Source organism: Dendropsophus ebraccatus, chromosome 3 (assembly GCF_027789765.1).
Source record: "Dendropsophus ebraccatus isolate aDenEbr1 chromosome 3, aDenEbr1.pat, whole genome shotgun sequence".
Classification (NCBI taxonomy): Eukaryota; Metazoa; Chordata; class Amphibia; order Anura; family Hylidae; genus Dendropsophus; species Dendropsophus ebraccatus.
Window position 1 is genome coordinate 158,247,370 of NC_091456.1, and position 24,184 is coordinate 158,271,553.

General features: G+C 44.2%; 1 long non-coding RNA gene across 1 annotated transcript in view; it reads right to left on the reverse strand.

Moving 5' to 3' along the window:
* LOC138787401 (uncharacterized) overlaps positions 1-5,640 on the reverse strand; it is a 29,583-nt gene extending 23,943 nt beyond the window's left edge. The window contains exons 1-2 of the long non-coding RNA XR_011362367.1: positions 5,125-5,640; positions 3,135-3,197 (exon numbers count right to left, since the gene is read on the reverse strand). This is a non-coding gene — a long non-coding RNA (uncharacterized lncRNA). The remainder of the gene's footprint in view (positions 1-3,134; positions 3,198-5,124) is intronic.
* Positions 5,641-24,184: the final 18,544 nt, after the last annotated feature.

The window sequence follows — 24,184 nt, forward strand, 5'->3', positions numbered from 1 at the left end:
GGTTTTCAGGATACCAGACTTCTAAATCCATTTAAAAAAAGAACTGGTCCCTAAAAAAATCAGTTTCACGAAAATGTGATAATTTGCTGATAAATTTCTAAGCCCCATAACACCCTAAAAAAGTAAAATATGTTTACCAAATTATGCCAGAATAAAGAAGACATATTGGTAATGTGACTTAGTACCTAATTTATGTGCTACGACTTTCTTTTTTTAGAAGCAGAGAATTTCAAAGTTCATAAAATGCAAATTTTTTTAATTTTTCATGATATTTTGATGTTTTTCACAAAAAACACACAAAGTAGTGACCAAATTTTGCCACTAACATAAAGTGCCATATGTCACGAAAAAACAATCTCAGAATCGCTAGCATACGTTAAAGCATCACTGAGCTATAAGAGCATAAAGTGAGACAGGTCAGATTTTGAAAAATTAGCCTGGTCATTAAGGCCCAAACTAGCTGCAGCACAAAGGGGTTAAGGTGCGTTTACACAGACAGATTTATCTAACAGATTATTGAAGCCAAAGCCAGGAACAGGCTATAAACAGAAAATAGGCCATAAAGAACAGACTGAGATTTCTCTTTTCAAATGCATTCCTGGCTTTGGCTTCAATAATCTTTCAGATAAATTTGTCTGTGTAAACACACTCTTACCCAATCTCCTGAATTGAAACAAACTAGAATGCCTCTCCCTCTCATCACTATCCCTGCTTAAGGCTACGCTTCTAGATGTCTGTAAATCAAGCATGTTTCTACTTTATGGAAGCACAGACAAATATATAAAAGATACCAAGTGTCTTCTTGACACTAATAGTGTCAGCAGTTTGGAACCTGAATTACAGCTGTCAGATTCCCTTTAAGTGACTGGTTCTATTATAGAATGTTTTCTTGTATCCATTCTATTCTATCTCTATGTTACACCCTTCCCCCTTCCTTGGTGAGATTATTTGCACATTTTAAACGTAAATGTAACAACACTTATCACACAGATCTTAAAACATGTCAGAAACTCTCAGTGTGAGATGGCTGTGTCTGCACTATATGGAATATTGGCCAGCTTCCAAGAGCAGTACACAGCATGCCAGGAAGATGAACACCAGGCTCCAACGTGAAATATTCTCTTCTGGAATTCTCTTATCAGGAGTTACTTCATAGCACATTATTAAAATCCCTCCCTCTGTAAGCTGGAGAAATCCTATACTAACCGTGCAATGCTCCAAAGAACCTCATATCTCCTCCGCAGATACTGCCAGCAGACTAAAGGTGCCAGCTGCCTGCGATTGGCCAATGGACTACTCAGGTAGATGCTGCCCTTTTTGTTTACATGCATCAAGACGGCACCTCTCAGTGTTCCAAAGTAAGAATGCTTAAAGAAAAAAAAAAAAACAACAACCTGGTGCCGGAAAGTACCAGAGATTTGTATTTTATTTCTATTACAAAACTCAAGTCTTCCAGTACTTATCAGCTGCTGTATGTCCTGCAGGAAGTGGTTTATTCTTTTCAGTCTGACACAGTGCTCTCTGCCGCCACCTCTGTCCATGTCAGGAACTGCCCAGAGCAGCAGCAAATCCCTCTATGCCGATGAACACTGTTTTAGATATATATAAATCTCATGCTATTCTATATACATTGTTGCTGACTTGATTTGTTTATGATATAGCTCAAATATCTTTGACGAAACTTTAATATAATGTTGTACTTATGACATTTATTGTGTGAACATTTTATAAAAAGATTGAAAGAGAAAACCTCTCCTGCTCTCCAGACTGGAAAGCATCCCACTCCCTGCAGGACATGCAGCAGCTGAAAAGTACTGGAAGACTTGAGATTTTTTAATAGAAGTGAATTACAAATCTCTGGCACTTGCTGGAACCAGTTGATTTGAAACAATTTTTTGTGTACTACCCCTTTAATGTATATCTAAAGTTTCAGTATAGAGACTTATCAGAAGTCTTGATCAGTGTGGGCATTGAGTCCTCCAATCTGTCGCTAGAATAAGAGGATGCTGGTGCAGATACTTGCTTTGTAGAAGCTACATAGACATCTGAAATTGGTGTTTGAATGTTTCACGAACTGCTTTGGAAAAGTCGTTGCACAGGGAGGGGGAGCTGTGACCCTCCCCCATTTTCATTGGTATGATTCTGTGTTACCTGCCTCCAGTATTATAATAGAAGCATTAAAGGGGTTGTAAAGCGAAAATCTTTTTCTTTCATATCAACTGGTTTCAGAAAGTTATTTAGATTTGTAATTTACTTTTATTAAAAAATCTCAAGTCTTCTCATACTCAGCTGCTGTATGTCCTGCAGGAAATGTTTTATTTTCAGCCTGACTCAGTGCTCTCTGCTGACATCTCTGGCCGAGACAGGAACTGTTCAGAGCAGGAGAGGTTTTCTATGGGGATTCATAGAAAAACAAGAGAGATGTCAGCAGATAGCACTATGCCAGACTGAAAATACAAAATTTCCTGCAGGACATACAGCAGCTTATAAGTATGGTAAGACTTAAATTTTTTTAATGGAAGTAAATTACAAATCTATATAACTTTATCATATCAGTTTATTTGAAAGAAAAAGATTTTCCCTGGATAACCCCTTTAACTTTCATTGTAAGGTCATTTTACTATAAGCTAAATATAGGACTGCGTGCACATCAAGTAACAGATAGGATTCAATTTCAGGACATATAAGTAACAATGGCAGGAGAGGTCTTGTTACAGTATACGTTTCAGCATTGTTACTGTGTCGGCAGGGTCAAGTACTAAATTACCTAGGGAATCCCAATAGACGCTTTGTGTGTGTAAACAGCGGCGTAATCCATCTAATGACACATACCAACTTCATTCCGCACCGCTGACCTAATTCTGTAAGAATGACAAGCTATGTTATCATATCCTTCCCTAGTCATCTCTGGGTTCAGAAAAGAAACATTGCATCACGCCAAGTGAAGACTGCGAGCAGCTATTGTCCCCGAAGGAACCAGGAGCCGGAGGAGGAGCGAAGCCACATTATGTATGAGAAGGCAGGGCTGAAGCATGGGACAAGGATATAACTGTTATACAGCAATCACATATACTAGGTTTATTCAACACAATCATAGAAAGAATACAAAGAGATTGATGGCTAAGGGATCTTACCACTCTAACAAGCCGGCAGCAGTGTGGAGGCTGCATTGTGGCCATGACCACAGGGAGAACAATCTGCAGAAAGAAAAGCAAAATATAAGTATACATACATAATAAGGTGTGTGTATTATTCCATCCCCAGGATAACACACGTGTCCATCTGCAAGGATAACATACATGTATCATTCCATGTCCAATCTGTCAGGATAACATACATGTAATATTCTATGACCAATCTTATAAGATAATATACATGTATCATTCCACGTGTATCATTCCATGTCCAATCTGTCAGGATAAGATACATGTAATATTCCATGTCCAATCTGTCAGGATAACATACATGTAATATTCTATGACCAATCTTATAAGATAATATACATGTATCATTCCATGTCCAATCTGTCAGGATAAGATACATGTAATATTCTATGACCAATCTGTCAGAATAAGATACATGTAATATTTTATGTCCAATCTGTCAGGATAACATATATGTAATAGATTATGTTCTATCTGATAGAATATTACATGTATGTTATCCTATCAGATTGGTCATGGAGTAATACATGTATGTTATCCTTGCATATTGGACAGAGAATATTACATGTATGTTATCCTATGTCCAATCTGCAAGGATAACATACATGTAATATTTCATGACCAATCTGTCAGGATAACATACATGTAATATTCTATGACCAATCTGTCAGGATAAGATACATGTAATATTTTATGTCCAATCTGTCAGGATAAGATACATGTAATATTTTATGTCCAATCTGTCAGGATAACATACATGTAATATTCTATGTCCAATCTGTCAGGATAACATACATGTAATATTCTATGTCCAATCTGTCAGGATAAGATACATGTAATATTTTATGTCCAATCTGATAGAAAATAAATGTAGGTTATCCTATCAGATTGGTCATGGAGTAATACATGTATGTTATCCTTGCATATTGGACAGAGAATATTACATGTATGTTATCCTATGTCCAATCTGCAAGGATAACATACATGTAATATTTCATGACCAATCTGTTAGGATAACATACATGTAATATTCTATGACCAATCTTATAAGATAATATACATGTATCATTCCACGTGTATCATTCCATGACCAATCTGCCAGGATAAGATACATGTAATATTCCATGACCAATCTGCCAGGATACATGTATCAATCCATGACCAATCTGCCAGGACAAAATACAAATATAATTCAATCTCACACACTATATCATTCATATTATCAGAAGGTGCGGGGACATGAGACTATTCTGTCTTCCATCTCCAGGATGCCGGCGGCGTCTCCCCCCCCCCCCCCCCCATTGCCGTCTCCCCCCCCCCCCCATTGCCGTCTCCCCCCCCCCCCCCATTGGCGGCGTCTCCCCCCCATTGGCGGCATGTCCTTGCAGAGCTGCTCTATAAATAGACACGTTCACAACTTTGAAGTGCACCTAGTGATTCACCGACAGGATCAGCCAAAAACCACAATCCCCCCCCAGGGGATTATCTATGGGCTGATCATGGCAGAACAATAACCCAGATCCTGACACCGGTTGTTATTTTTAGGAAATTTGATATAAAATATGGTAAAAGACATAGACCTCAAGGAATATCACCACCTATTCCAGTACCGGCTGTATACGGATCAGACCTGTCAATCATCCAACTTTGCTTCTAGGTCCTAGTGATCCCATAGAGATGGCAGTCTGCTCATTGTATGGGGAGGTCACAGTTATAATGAATATATAGGAATATATATAGTAATAGTAATGCATGCATAGTCCAGGAGCAGCAGTTATACAGGACTGTGCTAATCCATTGCCCATACAATGCCATAGAAGTGACTGGAGCTGTCAGCCCAGGGAGCCGGGGGTGACGTCATCCTGCTCTTCTGCAACTAGTAGCAGCCGGTAAAGCCATTGAGTGCGCGCTCCCGGTACCAGCCGGCATTAGGGCACCGGGGACACCGGACCATACTCACAGGCAGACGGCTCCGCTCAGTCCTCACTTGTACATAGTTAGCAGAGGGGTGGCCGCATGGGGGGCATGCTGCTGCACGGAGGGGTGCTGGGACTCCGAGGAAGAAGAGGAGCAGCAGAGGAGGCCGGGCCTCTCCCCGCCGGTTACTACCGAGCCGACCCTGATGCTGCCTGGCCGGCTTCCCAGCGCTTGTGCTGCCGCTGCTGCTGCACAGCCAGACTGCTTAGTCTGCAATAATCTGCAACTCAAAGTCCCCCACAGTCTGCTAGCCAGAGCCTGGCAGCCAATGGTGCGCACTGGCGCCGCCTGCAGGCCGGCCCTTCCCGGGGCGCAGCTCCTCCTCCTCCTGCTGCTGCTGCGGGTGGGGTGCAGGAGCGCCCCCTCCTCTACGAGAGCTCAGTCCTCGTATGATCCCCATTCTGCAGACAGGGAGCAGCCCCTCCGCTCTGTGCGGACAGGGATTGGCGCCCGCCAGCGTCACTTCTCCGCCGCACGTTCAGGGGACGAGAGATTGGTCGGGAGCCGAGGCCTGAACCTTCCGCCAGGCTGCTGCACAGACGTGGCTGAGTGCCAGGCGGGGGAGGGGGCATACTGTAACCAGAGAGCTGCAGCAGAGGTCGTGTGAGGCAACCGGGACAGGGACGTGCCGCCTCAGCCGCCTCCTGCCCTTCTATGTGCATGTCTGTGGTGAGGAGGGACCGGTGCCCTGCCGCCAGCCCAGGCTCCATAGGAGACAATGGATTATATAGGAGATAGTGCCATCCTGTGCCCCATCTGCTGCCCTCTCTGTAACCTGCTCATATTCTACTGCAGTGTTCACCATCTTATGGCTCTTACAGCACCACAGCTCCCATATTCTGTCAGGACATGATGGGACTTGTGTATTTGTAACATGACATGAAGAGATAACATATATATATATATATAGCTATGAGGTGTGACTAACACCAGCAGCGCCCGACAGATGCCATTGATTATAATAGGGTCAGTCACAGCTTCCACTGCAGATTACTTACATTGTACATTTCCCAGGGTACCTTGCCACTGAAGTTCTGTGTTGCTTCAGTGTAGTCGCCATTTTACACCTTCTGAAAACGTGAAACAATTTAGGACCCTATTACGTGGGAAGATTATCGTGCGAAAAGTCGTTAAATTGTTCTTACTTAAAGAGGACCTGTCACCCCCGGTGCCGGGGTGACAGGCTCCCAACCCCCCCGCTGGAGCACCCTATACTCACCTGATCCCGCTGGGTCCCGCTTTTTGAGCCGGTCGTGTGCTCCTCAGATGAGTCCAACGCTCATAGAGAATGACAGGTGAGTCCGACGCTCTGCCATTCTCTATGAGCGTTGGACTCATCTGAGGAGTGCGCGCTCCGGGCTTCAGGCGCTGATATCTCAGTCACCCGACCGGCTCAAGAAGCGGAAGCCGGCGGGATCAGGTGAGTATAGGGTGCTCCAGCGGGGGGTCGGGAGCCCGTCACCCCGGCAACGGGGTTGACAGGTTCCCTTTAAGCGATAATCTTTTCTTGTGTGTGCGGGCAACGATCAAACGACTAAAGGCCATATTACACCAAAAGATTATCGGCCATTACGGACCGCTTGGCGTAATAGCGTAATGTTAAAAGACCACGATCAGCTGACATGTACTGTATGATAACTGCTGATAGTGGTTTTTCAATATGTTGAACCGGGCCCTATCATGTCAGTGACGGGACTGCTGCCTGTCACTGAGTAATAGGGCAGTGGCAGCGGCAGACTGCTGCTGACTTAAATCTAAGACAATCTAAGGATCTTCTGGGCAGCTGCTCCACTCCTCCCCTGACAGGTCGGCGCTTTCTAAGGCTATCAAATTTTGCAGTGTAATACAGCCTTCACAAAACTTTGTATGTCATTCATTACATCTTTTGAGCTTACCATTCATTATTACCATCGTTCGTATATAAGAGTGTGTGGTGTCCCACCACGGGTCTTCCTTGTATGGCACCTGTCGCAAAAACCTTGTACTCAAAAATATGGTTGTGATTAATATATTTATGAGTTTCGCCACCAGATGTCAGTATTCTATACTTCTTTCTTTACACACTCTCTTCTCCACCACTCACAGGGGCTCTTACATACCTTGATAGGAAGTAGTCACTTGGGTAGAGGAAGTGTAGTATCAGTTTCCCTCTGACTCTCTGGGGAGTAGGACACACACAGAACAGGCATCCCTGCTGAACTTAGCCAGGGTCTGGCTCTGTCAGAATCCCTGTCCGGGACAGTCCAGCTGTGTTAGTTGGTCAGAGACACGTGTTTAGAGAGTTCAGAGACCTTCACTTCTAAAAGTATAACTACAGACACTATGCAGTGTTAGACCCCAAAAGGAGGACAAGTCAAAGATCACCCCAGCCCATGGCATGAACCTCTCTAAACAGTGCAAGGCAGTGTCCTAGGACAGAGGAACTGACCTGGATAGAGCAAAGCAATCATACGAAGGTCTACGTACTCTATTTTGCAGGGCAGGTGAAACCGGGACACCCTCGGACACTTAGATTCGCCCAAGTAACCTAGTCTGGGGCTTGTGTCACCCTGATAGGATGGGTCCCCCAACACTGCAGGGCAGAAGGTGGTTAGATGAAACACGGGCACAAGTACCCGTGGATTGGGGCTCTCATGACAAACTCCTCTTCACTGCTCAACACTAAGCTACGCTAGCACTGCTGTTTAACTCAGCACAGTATCTCCCAGCACAGATCCAGTGAACACAAGTCTGTACTCAAGATGTTATCTGTTACCAGCGTATCCTGTATTACAAGAGACTGTTAGTAAAGCCATTCTATTTACTCTACTGGGACTCAGTTGCACCAGCACCTACACATTCCTTGGGTCACACTCCCCTTTCTGTGGGTGTTGGTACTGACAGTCTGGGTGGGTCATCTCCCCACTCTGTGACGAGCCCAAGGGACCCATCACAGCTCGGCAGGTCACAGACCACTGGGGAACAGTACAGCCAGCCACAACTAAAAGCAGGTATACAATCACACCTGTGTGATGAACTAGCACTGGCGTCACGACAGTACCATCACTGGCTAGGCTGTACAGCACTACCCACCACTATAGAAGTGCCGTCACCGCTACCACCTCAGTGTGTGACCGGTAGTAGAACAGAACAAAACTACAAGTGTACAAGTGATCTTAGTTGCAATCATAACTAATGACTGTCATACCGCGTAGGATGGTAAATGATTTCAGGTTCTTAGCAGAAGCGTTCATTTGCGATTGTTATTCAGAGAAAAAGAAAAATTGCTTTGTCTAATAGCACCCTAATGCTGCGTTTACACGGAGCGATAATTCGCCCGATCGTACGATTAACGATATCGAACAATGTTTTTTTTTAGAACAATCAGCGTTTAGACGGAACGATATAACGTACGGAAAAATCGTTTTTGCGATCGCTTAAGCTTATCTCGCACATAGGTAAAATCGGTGAACAACTATTTACACGGAACGATCTGCGAATTTTTTGCGAACGACGATTTTAGAACATGTTGTAAGATCAAAATGAATGATTTCTCACTCGTCGCTTGATCGTTCTCTGCGTTTACACATACATTGAATTTGATCGTTATCGCGCAAATTCGTACGATAATCGTTCCGTGAAAACGCAGCATATGGATATTAGACTTAGGGCCCTATTACACCAACAGATTATCTGACAGATTTTTTTAAACCGGAGAAAGCGGAGAAATCTCAGTCTTTCCTTTATTGCCTGTTCTCTGTTTATAGTCTGTTCCTGACTTTGGCTCCAAAAAATCTGTCAGATAATCTGTTGGTGTAATAGGGCCGTTACACAAAACGTAGGAAAGGGCACAAATCTTTCCATTAGGGTGCCTTCACACCTACCGGATCAGCTGCGGATCCAGTATCATTCACCCCTATCATATCACATACTCGCATCCTCCATCCCCGTCCCAGGCATCCTTCATCCCCGGCATCCTCCATCCCCGTCCCAGGCATCCTCCATCCCCGTCCCAGGCATCCTTCATCCCCGGCATCCTCCATCCCCGTCCCAGGCATCCTCCATCCCCGTCCCAGGCATCCTTCATCCCCAGCATCCTTCATCCCCGGCATCCTCCATCCCCGTCCCATCATCCTCCATCCCCGTCCCAGGCATCCTCCATCCCCGTCCCAGGCATCCTTCATCCCCAGCATCATCCATCCCCGCGCCCGCATCCTGCAGCCCGCCGCCGAGAGCATACATTACCTGCGCGGCGGCGGCTGCAGTGAGGCTCCCGACTCCGGTCCCGCTCAGCCAATCAGTGCACTGGAGCCGTGAGCCTCACTGTAGCTGAGCCGCCGAGCAGGTAATGTATGCTCTCGGAGGCGGCATGGAGGATGCCGGCGGCGGGATGATGGGATAGGGATGGAGGATGCCGGCGGCGGGGCTGCGGGCACCAGGGAGCTAAAGCACATACTCAAAGTGGGATGTCAATCCCGCTGCGAGTATGTGCTATCATAGGGGTGAATGATACTGGATCCGCTGCTGATCCCGCTGCAAATCCGCAGAAATGAGATCCGCTGCGTGATGTGAAGGCACCCTTAGGCTATGTTCACACTGCGTATATGTCCGGCCGCATATTTTCGCGGCCGGACATATACGCTGTAAACTCCGGCCGGGGATTTACGCTACTTGCGGCCGGCTATGTACGGAGCGTGAACTTACGCCCGAAGGCTACTTATGCTTCCCGAGCGCCCTACGTAGCGATCTGACAACGGTCTTTTACTTGGAAATCTTCGGCTAGCCCCGGACACCCCACAGAACCTTTTGGATCGGCACAAAAAGCTGGCAAATTGAAGAAATCACCACTACGTACGGGACCGCATGTTACGCTACGGGCGTAAGTTACGGCATTTTCGTCCTCAAACAACGGTCTGGTTCATTTTATACGGCGCCGCGTACGATCCTGGCGTAAGTTCTTACGTAGTGTGAACTGTGCAGGCGTAGATCGTATACTTTCCATTGTACGCAAACTACGTAAATCTCTGGCCGCTTATTCACGGAACGCGCTACGTCCGGAGACTTACGTAGTGTGAACATAGCCTTAGGGTGTATTCACATGTGCTCAGTTTGTTGCAAAATTTCTGTGACTGACTCATCACAGTTGCATATAGTGCAGATAAAACCCTATTCGCAGGTATGAAACATTTTCAGTCACAGAAATTTCTGCAACAAATCTGCCTGTATGAAAATAACCTTATAGTTACTCCCTGTATTGGTTTCACTACTGGTATTGGCTTAAACATGTCAAATATTTCAGATATGTACACCATGGGGGAGATTTATCAAACATGATGTAAAGTGAAACTGGCTCAGTTGCCCCTAGCAACCAATCAGATTCCACCTTTCATTTTCCAAAGAGTCTGTGAGGAATGAAAGGTGGAATCTGATTGGTTGCTAGGGGCAACTGAGCCAGTTTCACTCTACACCATGTTTGATAAATCTCCCCACTTATGTAACACTCCCCACTTAAGCGGGCAGTAGCTGACATAGCAGTGCGGAGATGGGGCACCTATGATGTTGCGCCCTATAGTCGTCGGAATGGGGGACAAGAACAATGAGCATGTATAGGCGTATGTTATCTGCAAAGATGGATTTACATCCGAATCCATTAAAAGCGCCTTCCCAATGGATGAGAATGCCATGAAAACTTTCCATATACCATAACCATGTGGGTGTTTGTTCCCCAATGTTGCCCGCCTGACACGCCAGTGTCCATCCCTTCAATGAAGCAGAAAACGTGACTTATCTGAGAATTCTATAATTCTAATATGGCTGATGCAGCTTCAGTAGCAAAGGTGCCGTGACCATCTGCTTTGGAGCCCTATATGTTGTAGGGTTGGATGAACTATAGACACCCATCTGGTAGCCCCCTGGTTCATATTGGCAGTTTAGCTGCCCACATGTAGCATGTCAGCCCACATAGCCAACGTTCACCTCTCGTGTACCACATCAGTGGTACATGGTGCTCCAGTTTCCATATTGCTTATTTGCAATGGCGCCATTTATCCACTCACAATACGCTTCCACCACAGTAGCTATTGTGCTTACACCACAATAACACACACACACTCTCTCTAAGTGGTCATAATAATGACTGTGTATTTAGAGGAAAAATAGAGGCTGGAGGGTTTTCATACAGGACCTTGGTAAAAGAATTTGGTGAAAACATTCTCTTAACTAGAAGGGTGCAAGGTCTCCTGGAGCGTAATAATGAGTGGAAATAAAGGTTATGGCCCAAAAAGGAAATTAAACGAGAATTTAAATTTCTGAAATTTTATGTCTTTTCTATTAATATATTTGTGATAATGACAAAAGAAATAAGACTATGTACAGAAAGAATCTAAGAAACCAGCAGAAAGAACGTAAGCTAGCTGTTCATAAAAGATGGCTCTCAGCTCCGATGGCTCTGTGTTCCAGTTGGGGGACTGGCTGCCTCTACTTGGTCGTGCACTCCACCTGTCCCACCCAGGTGGTGCAATTATTTTGCAGGTATTAGACGGATCTTGCATGCCCAGAGCATAGGCGTATTACACGCCATGGAGAGGCCATAGTAGTGTAGGATCTGCCTTGATATGAGTCCACCTTATCGTGGTGGGGCAGTTTACACTGTTTGCAAATAGTTACCAAGAGACTCATTATTTTTGTTTCTGTGTCTCAGCTCCTATTGTTTGACAAATCCTTGACTTCCCCATAAAATGGAGGCTTACATGAAGTGAAAATGCATCTTTATAGCATCCTAGGGGATTTCCTATTACATGGAAAGATTATTGTGTGAACAATCGGTATATAGTTCAAATTTAGGTAATAATCTTTGTGTGTGCTTGGACAACGGTCAAACGACTAATGAAAATTTGTTCGTATATCATTGAGCTGGCCATAAAGTCGTTAAAGGGGTACTCCGGCGAATATCTTTTTTTATTTCAAATCAACTGGTTTCTTAAAGTTATATAAATTTGTAATTTACTTCTATTTAAAAATCCTAAGTCTTCCCATACATATCAGCTGCTGTAGGTGCTGCAGGAAATGGTGTTTTCTTTTCAGTCTGACGCAGTGCTCTCTGCTGCCACATCTGTCCGAGACAGGAACTGTCCAGAGCAGGGAGAGGTTTTCTATGGGGACTTTCTACTGCTTTGGACAGTTCCTGACTCGGACAGAGGTGGCAGCAGAGAGCACTGTGTCAGACGAGAGAATGCACCACTTCCTGCAGGACATACAGCAGCTGATAAGTACTGGGGGCCTTGAGATTTGTAAATAGAAGTAAATTACAAAGCTATATAACTTTCTGAAACTTACGTGTAATAGCAATGCACAACCGACTGCTGACGATTGCCCAAACACCTGATACCTTGCCTCTCCCCGCTCCCGGTCTTCTCTCCTTTGCTCTGCAGCTTCCCGGTCCTGGCAGCAGTAGCATCTGAGCGTCCTTTCAGCTGACAGGCTGTTCAGCCAATCTCAGGCCACAAAAGTCCCATCCTGGGATTGGCTGAGCGGCCTGTCAGCTAGGACCGGGAAGCTGCAGAGCACAGGAGAGAAGACCTGAAGTGGGGAGAGTTAAGGTGTTTGGGCAAGCACTGCATGGACATTGATAACGATGTCCATGCAGTCCTTACTGCCCAATTATCGGGCTGTCTAATAGGTCCAGTAAACAAGCGCTGATTTAGGAGATGGGCGCACGTTTACTAAAATGAACGGGCCATAGTCGCCCCGTGTAATAGGACCCTTAATTTTCTGGGTAATGTTAAAGGGATAGCACCTACTTATATACAAGCTACATTTTACCAGCTTTCTTCTCCTAAATAAACTTTTATGTCGTTGGAGAAAGAATTTAAATCATTCATTTCTTAGCGATTTATTATCAAATCAACCAGTTTTCTAAGTAGGAAATTACTTAATAATTAATACATGATGCAGATATGCACGCTCCTCTTTATATAAGGCTGGGTTCACACTGCGTTTTTGCAATCTGTTTTTTTCATCCGTTTTTTGAAAAAAAACGGATGCAGTTGTGTGCATCCGTTTTGATCCGTTTTTCCATTGACTTCCATTATAAAAAAAAACGGATCAAAACGCATCCGTTTTTCTTGACAGACACAAAAACGTTGCTGACACTATTTTTTTTGTCCGTTAAAAAAAAACAGATCCATTAACCCCTTAAGGACAGAGCCTGAAATGGCCTTAATGACAGAGACAAATTTTATGAATATGACCTGTGTCACTTTATTCATTAATAACTTCGGGATGCTTTTACCTATCCGGCTAATTCTGAGATTGTTTTCTCGTGACATATGGTACTTCACATTTCTGGTAAATTGGAGTCGATACTCATAATGAATCTTTATGAAAAAAACCCAAATAATGTGAAAAAATGTGAAAAACTGCATTTTTCCAACTTTGAAACTTTTTTGCGTATACAGAAATTGGCTATACCACATAAATTATATATTAAATAGCATAAGCAACATGTCTACTTTATGTTGGCGGCATTTATTAAACGATCTTTCATTTTTTTTAGACGATAGGAAGCTTAAAACATTAGCAGCAAATTTCCAAATTTTCAGTAAAATTTCAAAATCAGATATTTTTAGGGACCTGCACAGGTTTAAAGTGTATTTGAGGGGCCTGTATGTTAGAAAGCCCCACAAAGCACCCCATTTCAGAAACTGCACCCCCCACACTCTGCAAAAGCATATCCAGAAAGTGTTTTAACCCTTTAGGGGAGTCACAGAAATAAAAGCTAAGTGTGTAAGAAATTTGAAAATTTAAATTTTCTGTGCAGAGATTTAATTGTAATCCAATATTTTTCATAATTATAAACCTATTACCAGAGAAATGCACCCCAATAATTATTGCCCCGTTTCTGCAGTTTATAGAAATACCCCATATGTGGCCCTATTGCGCTATTTGACGCAACCACAAGCCTCAGATACAAAGGAGCGCCTAGTGAATTTCAATGCCTCCGTTATATTTGGTCATTTCTGACTGTACCACTTCAGGTTGGCAGAGGCTTTGGGGTGCCAAAACCTAAAAAAACACCCCTAAAGGGACACCATTTAGAAAACTACACCCCTCAAGGAATGTAACAAGGGGTGCGGTGAGCATCTGGACCCCACAGGTGCTTCACAGATTTTCCGAACAATATGGCGTGAAAAAAGAAAAAAAATTTTTTTACACTAAAATGTTGTTCTAGCCTTCAATTTTTCATTTTCTTAAAGGGATAAGAGGAAAAAAAAGACACAAAATGTGTAGCGCAGTTTCTCCCGAGTACGGAAATACCCCACATGTGGCGATAAAGTGCCAAGGGGGCGCAGGACGAGCCTCCAAAGGGAAGGAGCGCCAATTGGCTTTTGGAAGCTGAATTTCACTGGAAAGGATTTCAAGGGCCATGTCGCATTTACAGAGCCCTCGTGCTGCCAAGACACTGGAAACCCCCCACAAGTGACCCCATTCTGGAAACTACACCCTTCAAGGAATCTAACAAGGGGGCAGTGAGCATATGGACCCCACTGGTGACGGGCACAAATGTGGAACAATGTGACGTAAAAGTAAAAAATTTTATTTTTTCACTTTCATGGCACAAATGTGCCCGTCATCAAGGGGTCCATATCCTCACTGCACCCCTTGTTAGATTCCCTGAGGGGTGCAGTTTCCAGAATGGGGTCACTTGTGGGGGGTTTCCAGTGTTTTGGCAGCACGAGGGCTCTGTAAATGCGACATGGCGTTCATCATCCATTCTAGCCAAATCCAACCTCCAAAATCCAAATGGCGCTCCTTCCCTTCAGAGGCTTGCCCTGCGCCCACATGGCGCTTTATGTCCACATGTGGTGTATTTACAGACTCGGGGGAAATTGCTCTACACATATTGTGTGTTTTTTTCTCTTTTAACCCCTTGTGAAAATGATAAATTCAAGGCTAAACCAACATTATAGTGTAAAAAATGTAATATTTCATTTTCACGCCACATTGTTCCACATTTGTGCCCGTCACCAGTGGGGTCCATATGCTCACTACACCCCTTGTTACATTCCTTGAGGGGTGTAGTTTCCATAATGGGGTCACTTCTGGGGGGTTTCAACTGTCTTGGCAACACAGAGGCCTTTTAAATGCAACATGGCCCCTTGAAATCCATTCCATTCAAATCCAGCCTTCAAAAACGAAATGGCGCTCCTTCCCTTCGGAGGCTTACCCTGCACCCGCATGGCGCTTTATGTCCACATGTGGGGTATTTCCGTACTCAGGGGAAATTGCTCTACACATTTATTGTTTTTTTTTATCTTTTAGCCCCTTGTGAAAATGAAAAAATCATGACAAGATTAATGATTTAGAGTAAAAACTTTACAAAAATTACACTAAATGTTGGTCTAGCCTTGATTTTTTCCATTTCCACAAGGGGTTTAAAAAGAAAATGAACACAAAACGTGTAGGGTAATTTCCCCTGAGTACGAAAATACCCCACATGTGGGCATAATGTGCCATATGGGCACAGGGCAAGTCACCAAAGGAACAGAGCGCCATTTAGAGGCTGGAATGGAGGATGGACGCCATGTCGCAATTACAAAGCTCCTGTGCTGCCAGGTCAGTAGAAACCCCCGACAAGTGACCCCATTCTGGAAACTACACCCCATAAGGAATCTAACAAGGGGTGCAGTGAGGATATGGACCCCACTGGTGACAGTCACTTACGTAGAACATATGCCGAGAAAATAAAAAATACCATTTTTTTTTTATTTTCACGTCCCAAATGTGGCCGTCACCAGGGGGCCATATCCCCGCTGCCCCCTTTGTTAGATTCCTTATGGGGTGTAGTTTTCAGAATGGGGTCACTTGTGGGGGGTTTCTACTGTCCTGGCCGCACAGAGGCTTTGTAATTGCATCATGGCATCCTCTAATGGGAATGGCGGCCATACCTATTTAGCTGGGGAAAAGGGACAATTCTAATTTATTTGGGAGTATTAGGCCAATTATTAGTTTATAAGGTTGAAAATGACAGGTGTCCATCAAACTCAACCTGTGTTGATCCAGAGGAAGGCAAAAACCCCTTGTGAGGCAGACGACAGTAGCCTCATCACAGGGGAAAAATTCCTTCCCGACTCCATAATGGCGATCAGAATAATCCCTGGATCAACGTGACCCCTGAAATAGGAATAAGGGACAGAATTTAGATAATGTAGAAGTCCGATGACGTGTGGTGCGCCTTGCAGCGATCCAGTATGCAGAGGTCGGGGCGATCAGGACAGGTGTGACACGGGAAAATGGTGTCCTTCCTGATCCCCCTGTTACACCCCACTCTGCACTTCTTCTGGGGTCTCCTGTTCTCCAGTGTGGGGGACGTCACCTGGAAAATGTTGTCCTGGTGCGATACGGGGTCCTTCATATCCAGAAGCGCTGGGTCCGCTATATGGCTACTAAATATTAGGGCGCTATTACTACTTCTGATATTTTCGTATCGTGCCGCAAGCTACAGTAGCTCGGGCAGCGAGGGACCGGAAGAGGGGGTGCTGGTATAAAAGTTATCCCCGTACAGGTGGTGACCTTTATCAAGCAGTGGGAAGATCAGTTCCCGGATGATCTTCCCACTTGTTCCGAGGATGGGGGGGGGAGGGGGCATCTGGGGGCTGCATTCGGGTGTCCCTTCCTACATACACTCTAAGGGTACGTGCACACTGCGGGATCGCGACAGATAACCCTTCGTGCATTCCGCAGTTGGCACCCGCCGGCGGACTGATGCAGGCGCACGTCTCCATCCGTGTCATAGACTCCATTCTATGCACGGGCGGATTCCGCTCTCCGTCCAACGTATTCATTCTTTGGATGGACGACGGAATCCGCCTGTGCATAACATGGAGTCTATGACACGAGACATGCGGGTGCCAGCTGCGGAATGCACGAAGGGTTATCCTTCGCCATTCCGCAGTGTGCACGTACCCTAAATCTGTAAGAGTACCCTGAGGTACGCTCACAGAGTTTGTAGAATTTCACACCATACCGTCATCTCTTATTGGGGCAGTACTGGCGGAACAGACGTGTCTGGGGGGCAGCGTACGCTACGCTACCCCCAGACACGTCACAGGATGATGAGGATGATGAGGATGAATGGAGGAAAGAAGGATCCCCCCATTCATCCTCACTGGCTGTTTCGGTGTCGGAGGCAATAATAACGTATCCCTCTGACGCCGAAAACACCCTGGGGGCCATCTTTATATGGGGATTGGTATATGGGGTATGTAGTGGTGTAGTGTCAAACTTTATTCAATGTAGTGTGGTGTAATGTAGTGTTTTTTACGTGTTTTTTTTACAGTAAGTATAAAAAAAAACCTACGCCAACAAAGGAGTTGCTGATAAATGCCGCACTTATGTGCGGCACTTATCAGCAGACCGTGGCAGTAGAATATAGAAAAAAAACACCCTACGCCAAAAAGGAGGAGTTGCTGATTAGCAGCGCACTTTCGTGCGATGCTGATCAACACTCAGCGGCGATAGGGTGCGGAAAATAGAAAAAAAAAATTTGGAAAAAAAAAAAAACTTTTTCTACATTCTGAACATCCCTATAGTGGCTGATACGTGTATTATCAGCCGCTAGAGGGCAGCAGAGCGCAAATTCCGGAAAATGACGAGGCTGGAGCCGAAAATAACCGAGAGAAGACGACGGGGACCGCCGGAAAGATCCGAAGACCGAACGGAAAGATGGAGGACGCCGCGAACCCGGAAGACGCCGATCAGGAGCCCGGGACAGGTGAGTAATGTACAAATACCTGCTCTGGACCCCTCGGCTACCTAGCTGAGGGGTCCAGGGCAGGTATTTATTATTTTGTGGGACTCTGATCGCCGTGCCACCGGCCCGATCGCCGTGAACGGCCGGCCGGCCGTTCACGGCGATCGGGCCGGTGGCACGGTGACCACCATTACTTTTTACAGTAATGGCGGTCGGTGCCGTCCTCGGACAGCACCGACCGCCATTTTTTTCCGGGTCATCGGGTCACCAATGACCCGGAAAGGTTCCGATCGCCGCTATTGGCTGATCTGAATTCATCAGCCTATAGCGGCGATCGTAAGCACGGGGGGTGTTAACCACCCCCCGTGCCGAGAAGCTAAGATGGCCTGCTATGATTTATAGCAGGCCATCTTCCCCGATCGCTGTGTGCGAACACGCAGCGATCGGGGAAACATCGGGCGTAAATTTACGCCCTGATGCGCCAAGTACCAGGGCGCGAGGGCGTAAGTTTACGCCCGATGTCGTTAAGGGGTTAAACGGATTGCAAAAACACGGTGTGAACCCAGCCTTACATGTTCATGATACAAATCGCAACCAGAACTAGATGCTAACAATTTCACAACAAACAGTGGTTAACCAGACAATGATAGTATCTAAAAGAGGTCAATCACGTGGAAAACAGCTCCTAAACAAACTAGTATTAATTTTCAATCTAAAGCATGAGGGAAAGACAATACCGCCCCGAGCAGCCAAAAACGAAATACTTACACATATCATATCTGGTTTCTTAACAAACATTATTTTTAGTGTTGAGCGAACATGTTTGGTTAAGCATAGTTCTTGTCTGAGCTTCTTAGGGTGCTCTTTAAATATCTGCACTACTATACTGACACAGTGTGTCAGTGCAGTAGGACAAATATTAAAAGAGTTTCGGAGCTCCCAGCATCATCAGTCATTATGATGCCAGGAGCCCCAAAACTGTATAATGTTTTAAAAATTTTGTATATTTCTTTTACACGTGTTTTCCAAGAAACGAAATATACAAAAATTAGAATAAAAAAATTCAATAGTTGAGCCAGACACTCTCCGCTTTGCCGCAGTAGGGGGCATCTGGTAAATGCGTCTCCCATTGATTTCAGTGGGGCTAGTTACTTGAGTCGAGTACTCAAGGACTTGCGTAATGAACACTCGTGCATTTTAGTGCTGACTCAACACAAGTTATTTTTTAATTATACTTTTTTTTATATATTTAACCAAAACACTAGGGGTGCGTTCACACCTACCGCATCCGCAGCTTATTTTTCCGCGGAAATCCGCAGGTCTGGTAGTGCAGATTTTAACCTGCGAGAAATCCGCGTATGTGTGCGTTTTGCGTTTTTTCCGCAGCAAGTTTATCGCAACTGAAATGTCCGTTTAAAATGTCTCTCATTCTAAACGGACATTTCAGTTGCGATAAACTTGCTGCAGAAAAACCGCAAAACGCACACATACGCGGATTTCTCGCAGGTTAAAATCTGCACTACCAGACCTGCGGATTTCCGCGGAAAAATAAGCTGCGGATGCGGTAGGTGTGAACGCACCCTAGAAAGGTAAGAGGTTTAATTTAGATTTGGTGTAACGTGATGAAAAAATAGCAAAACATTTACCTTTTCAAAGCTTAAACAATTTGTATAACCATTGTGTCATCCAAAACGTGCTTTAATGGGCACTGTCACTTCAGAAAACCTTTGCCATGTCATTCGATGGTCTCAGTGGACCCCTACTAATCGCTAATAGCCAGGAGAAGTACCGGCTGAACACATTCTCTTCCAGCTCTGTCCACACAGACTTATATAAGACATCTATAAACCTTAGGCCAGGTTCGCACTATGTAAATTTGAGAATTGTTAAAGGAAATCTATCAGATATAAAAGCAGAGATAAAAAAAAACGTTCCACCTGTTTCGCAATAATTTCAAAAAAATAAGGGAAGGGGCTTGACTTAAAGGGAACCTGTCACCCCCCGTGCCGGCGGGATCAGGTAAGTATAGGGGGCTGTAGCGGGGGGTCGGGAGCCTGTCACCCCTTTAAGGTGCTGTGTTTGTGTTTTACCCTATATTACGGTAAAATTAAGGGTGTCATTAAAAAGTACAACTTCAAAAGTAGAAAGCCCTATGTGGATGGAAAAATAAATATGTTCTTGAACTTAGAAGGAAAGGAGATAAAGAAATGAAAGGGAAAACTTCTGTGGCGAGAAGGGGTTAAAGCAAATGTACCATCAGGTAAATCCCTTGTGGGTTTTTTCCTTAACAGATCGGTGCCGACACAGGGATGCGGGTGGCACGGTCCTTTTTTCAAACCGCCACCTGGCTCTGTTACCGAGCACCAGCACGGAGCAGTGCGGGCTAGCCCGCCACCCCCCAGTGTGGCGAACCCCCCTCCTTCTCTGTGACGTGGTTACAATGATTCTAATGGAGCTTTGTCACAGAGGGGAGGGGATATGTTCATATTGGGGGCTGGCGGGCCTGCCCCCACTGCTCAGTGCGCAGGAAGTGGGTGGAGGTTAAAAAAAAAGTCTGCGCCACCAGCATCCCATGTCAGCGCTGATCCGCTACGGTAAAAAACCCAAAGTAATGTACTAATGTACCTGATAGTACATTCGCTTTTAGAAAAAAATATACAACATAGTTGATGGTGATTCTCGATTCTTATATTCAATCCCAAAGTATTTATGAGTGTTGTTAGTAGTTTTATACATAAGTGTAAAAGTCATGATAGCGAACAGTAACTTATTATGTCCTTTATCATTGGACACACCTAATTCATCTGAAAATAAGACAAGCTATTCATGGATTTATAAAGATCAAAGACACAGCTTTATTGGTTTAATTCTCCATATTAATTTTCCCAGGCACATGTGAGGCTATGTACATATGTTGTTTTTTCAACCTCATTTTGAGGTAAAAAACATCTGTTTCATGCCTCCAAAAATGCACAGTGCATGGTGATTATTGATCACTGTGCAGAGTGATACTGACAGACAGCTCCATGTGTATTGTATATTCTAATAATAATATAAACTACATAGGTTGGTGGAGGGCTGCTCTGTATCTATGTCATGTGGCACTGCTGGATCAGAGCAGGGGAGCTGGGACAGGACTTGGACAACCCTGCAGTTACCCACACTAACAGTGGCGGCAGCAAAGAGGCCCATATTGCTTCATTGTCTCTTACTGCTGTCACTCACCGTAAAATGATGTATAAATAAAAAATAATACAGTTATTCTAATAAAGTTATAGTACAAAGTAATAACTTTGTTAAAGTAATGTATTAAATAAATGATTACTACTTTGTGGAGTACCCCTTTAAACTAGTCAGTCTAGGGTAACTTTGGCCCTTAATCACACAGGTGAAGATTTACATGTCACTTGCAGGGATTGTGCTGCTTCACAGCCAAAGTAAGTGCTAGGAGTGACCCAGAAATGGACATGACCTGACAGTGGCAAGAAATCCATCTCCATTGATCCACTGATTTGCAGCCATTTGTGGGTCACAACACAACCTCATATACAATCCCTGCAGTGCACCAATGCCGATTATCCACTCCGTGTAAAAGAGAGAACACTCAGCCAATAAAACTATCATCGGCTAAGTGTTTCTTTAAGTCCAGACCTAATATTGTCCAGACCTAGATATAATAGCAATGCACGGCCGATGGCTGATGACTGTAGTATAAAATAATAAAGCAGCTCTGACTTCTGTTCCGTTCTGGTCCAGTCTGTGCACTGATACGCCAGTCAGCCAATCACTGGCCTAGACAGGACCGCTGCCAGTAATTGGCTAAGCAGCCTGTCAGTGCAAAGACCAGAAGGGAAAAGAAGGCGGAGAAGGCCTGAGGACACCCAGGAACATGGTAAGGTAAGTAAAAAGTTTATTATTTTACACTATAGGCAAGGGCTGCACAGACATCACTAACAATGTCTGTCCAGCCCTTGCTCCCCGATAGTTGGCCCTTGTAATTGCTCAGTAAATGAGCACCGATCTAGCAGATACATTGGCACTCCTTACACTTTATGATCGGGCCGTGTAATAGGACCCTTGTGGTCCTTTTACATGGGGCGATTATCGTTCGTTTTTGCACGATAACGGTTGAATTCGAACGATAATCGTACGTGTAAACGCTGCAAACGATCAAACGAAGAGTGAGAAATCAGTCATTTTGATCTTTCAACATGTTCTTAAATCATCGTTGATCGTTCGCAAAAAATTCGCAGATCGTTCAGTGTAAACAGTCTTTCAACGATTTTCCCTATGTGTGAGATTTTCCGTACGATGTATCGTTCCGTCTAAACGCTGATCGTTATAAAAAAAACATCGTTCATTCAAAATCGTTAATCGTGCGAACGGGCGAATTATCGCTCCGTGTAAAAGTACCATATGCCAGATTTATCACAGTGGCTCATGCTGTTTGTTACATTTCGCACACTTTAGACACCGTTGTCTAACATTACATTGACTTTTGGTTGCACAATATATTAAAAATGTCCTAAACCTCTAATACAGCGATCTTCAGTATTTCCAGAAATGGTTCATTAATTTATGATATTTTCTAATTATTTATTATATACAGGAAATTCCTTTTCTGAAAGCACAAGAAATAACCTTGAGAAGAGATAATCCTGTCTGCTGATCATTCCAGACTTGGCTTTTTCAAGGAGCAATTCTGAAAACACAGTGTGCCCTCGAAATTGTCTGACATGTTTAGTACCTTAGGCCAAAGGCAACATTCACCTCCCTCATGCGTCCGAATGTCTCTTCCGTCTGGTCTGAATATGGAAACAGGCTGCAACTTTACTGATTGTTATTATAAAAAAAAAATTATATTCACAGATTTGATGATTTCATATTTTACAACTACAAAAGCCACTGTACTTAAAGGGGTACTCCGGCGAAAATCTTTTTTGTTCAAATTAACTGGTTTCAGAAATTTATATAGATTTGTAATTTACTTCTATCTAAAAATCTCCAGTCCAGTACTTATCAGCTGCTGTATGTCTTGCAGGAAGTGGTGTATTCTCTCTAGTCTGACCCAGTGCTCTCTGCTGACCTCTCTATCCAAGACAGGAACAGGAAGTACTGGGCTGGAGATTTTTCAATAGAAGTAAATTACAAACCTATATAACTTTCTGAAACCAGTTGATATAAACAAAAAAGATTTTCGCCGGGGTACCCCTTTAAGCATTGAGAGAGTCATACAGAATATAAACGCAATGATTTGTGGAGTGGATTTTACAGGGCATTTTTCCTCATACCTTTGCAGATTTACTTTTGTTATCCTTTTTTTTTTTTTTTTAAATACTTGAGGCTTACACGTTCACACATTATAATACAATGGCCGTTGTTCTGCGTGTCAAACAACGGTCGCTGTATTACGCGTTCCTCCGGCTGATAATACGACATTCTTTTCAACCCATAGAAGTCTGCTGGTCGTATGGGTGTGAATGAAAATCAATTAACCATTGATGTTCATGTGTGAACAGTCTATTTTCTACAGCCGTTGTTCGCGAACTGCGGCCGTAGAAAATAGATATGTTCATTAGAGCAAAGTGAATTTGGAAACCTACAGCCGTTGTGTTCGCTGACCAATATGGCCGTAGATTTCCAAATTCATAACACTGTGTAACTATAGCCTTATTGTGCAAGCAAGAAAAAAAAAAAAAAAGTATAGAAAAAAAGAAAGTGACCTAAAAAATTGGACATAGAAATTAGATAAAAGTCATGCAAACACACTATTGTCAGGGGGATCAGATGACTGCCTAATGCGTATGGTGGCCTCCTGACTGCCCACAGGCAGATGTTAGTGGAGAGAATGGTTGAGCCTGCTAGATTTCAGTATACTTGATCCTTTTGTTCTCAGGGAGATAAGACGCACCAGTGGAGTCTGGCAGTGACTTTCATCCCTCTCTGTATTCAGAATACATGCATGCCCAACCGAGGGTGTATGTGTATCTGGGGATCAAGCGTTTAACCAACACTTATACAGCTAGAAATGTATGGAGCTTAAAGGGGTTATCCAGTGTTAGAAAAACACAGTCACTTCCTTCCAGAGACAACATGACTCTTTTCTTCAGTTGAGGTGTAGTTTGCTGCTAAGCTCCATTTATTTCAATAGAACTGAGTTACAAAACCTGCATCCAAACTGGAGACAAGAGTGCTGCTGCCTGTGGAAGAAAGTGGCCATGTTTTTCTAACACTGGATAACCCTTTTAGGGTGCCTTCACACCTACCGGATCCGCAGCGGGTCTCACTTCTGCGGATTCGAAGCGAGAACCGC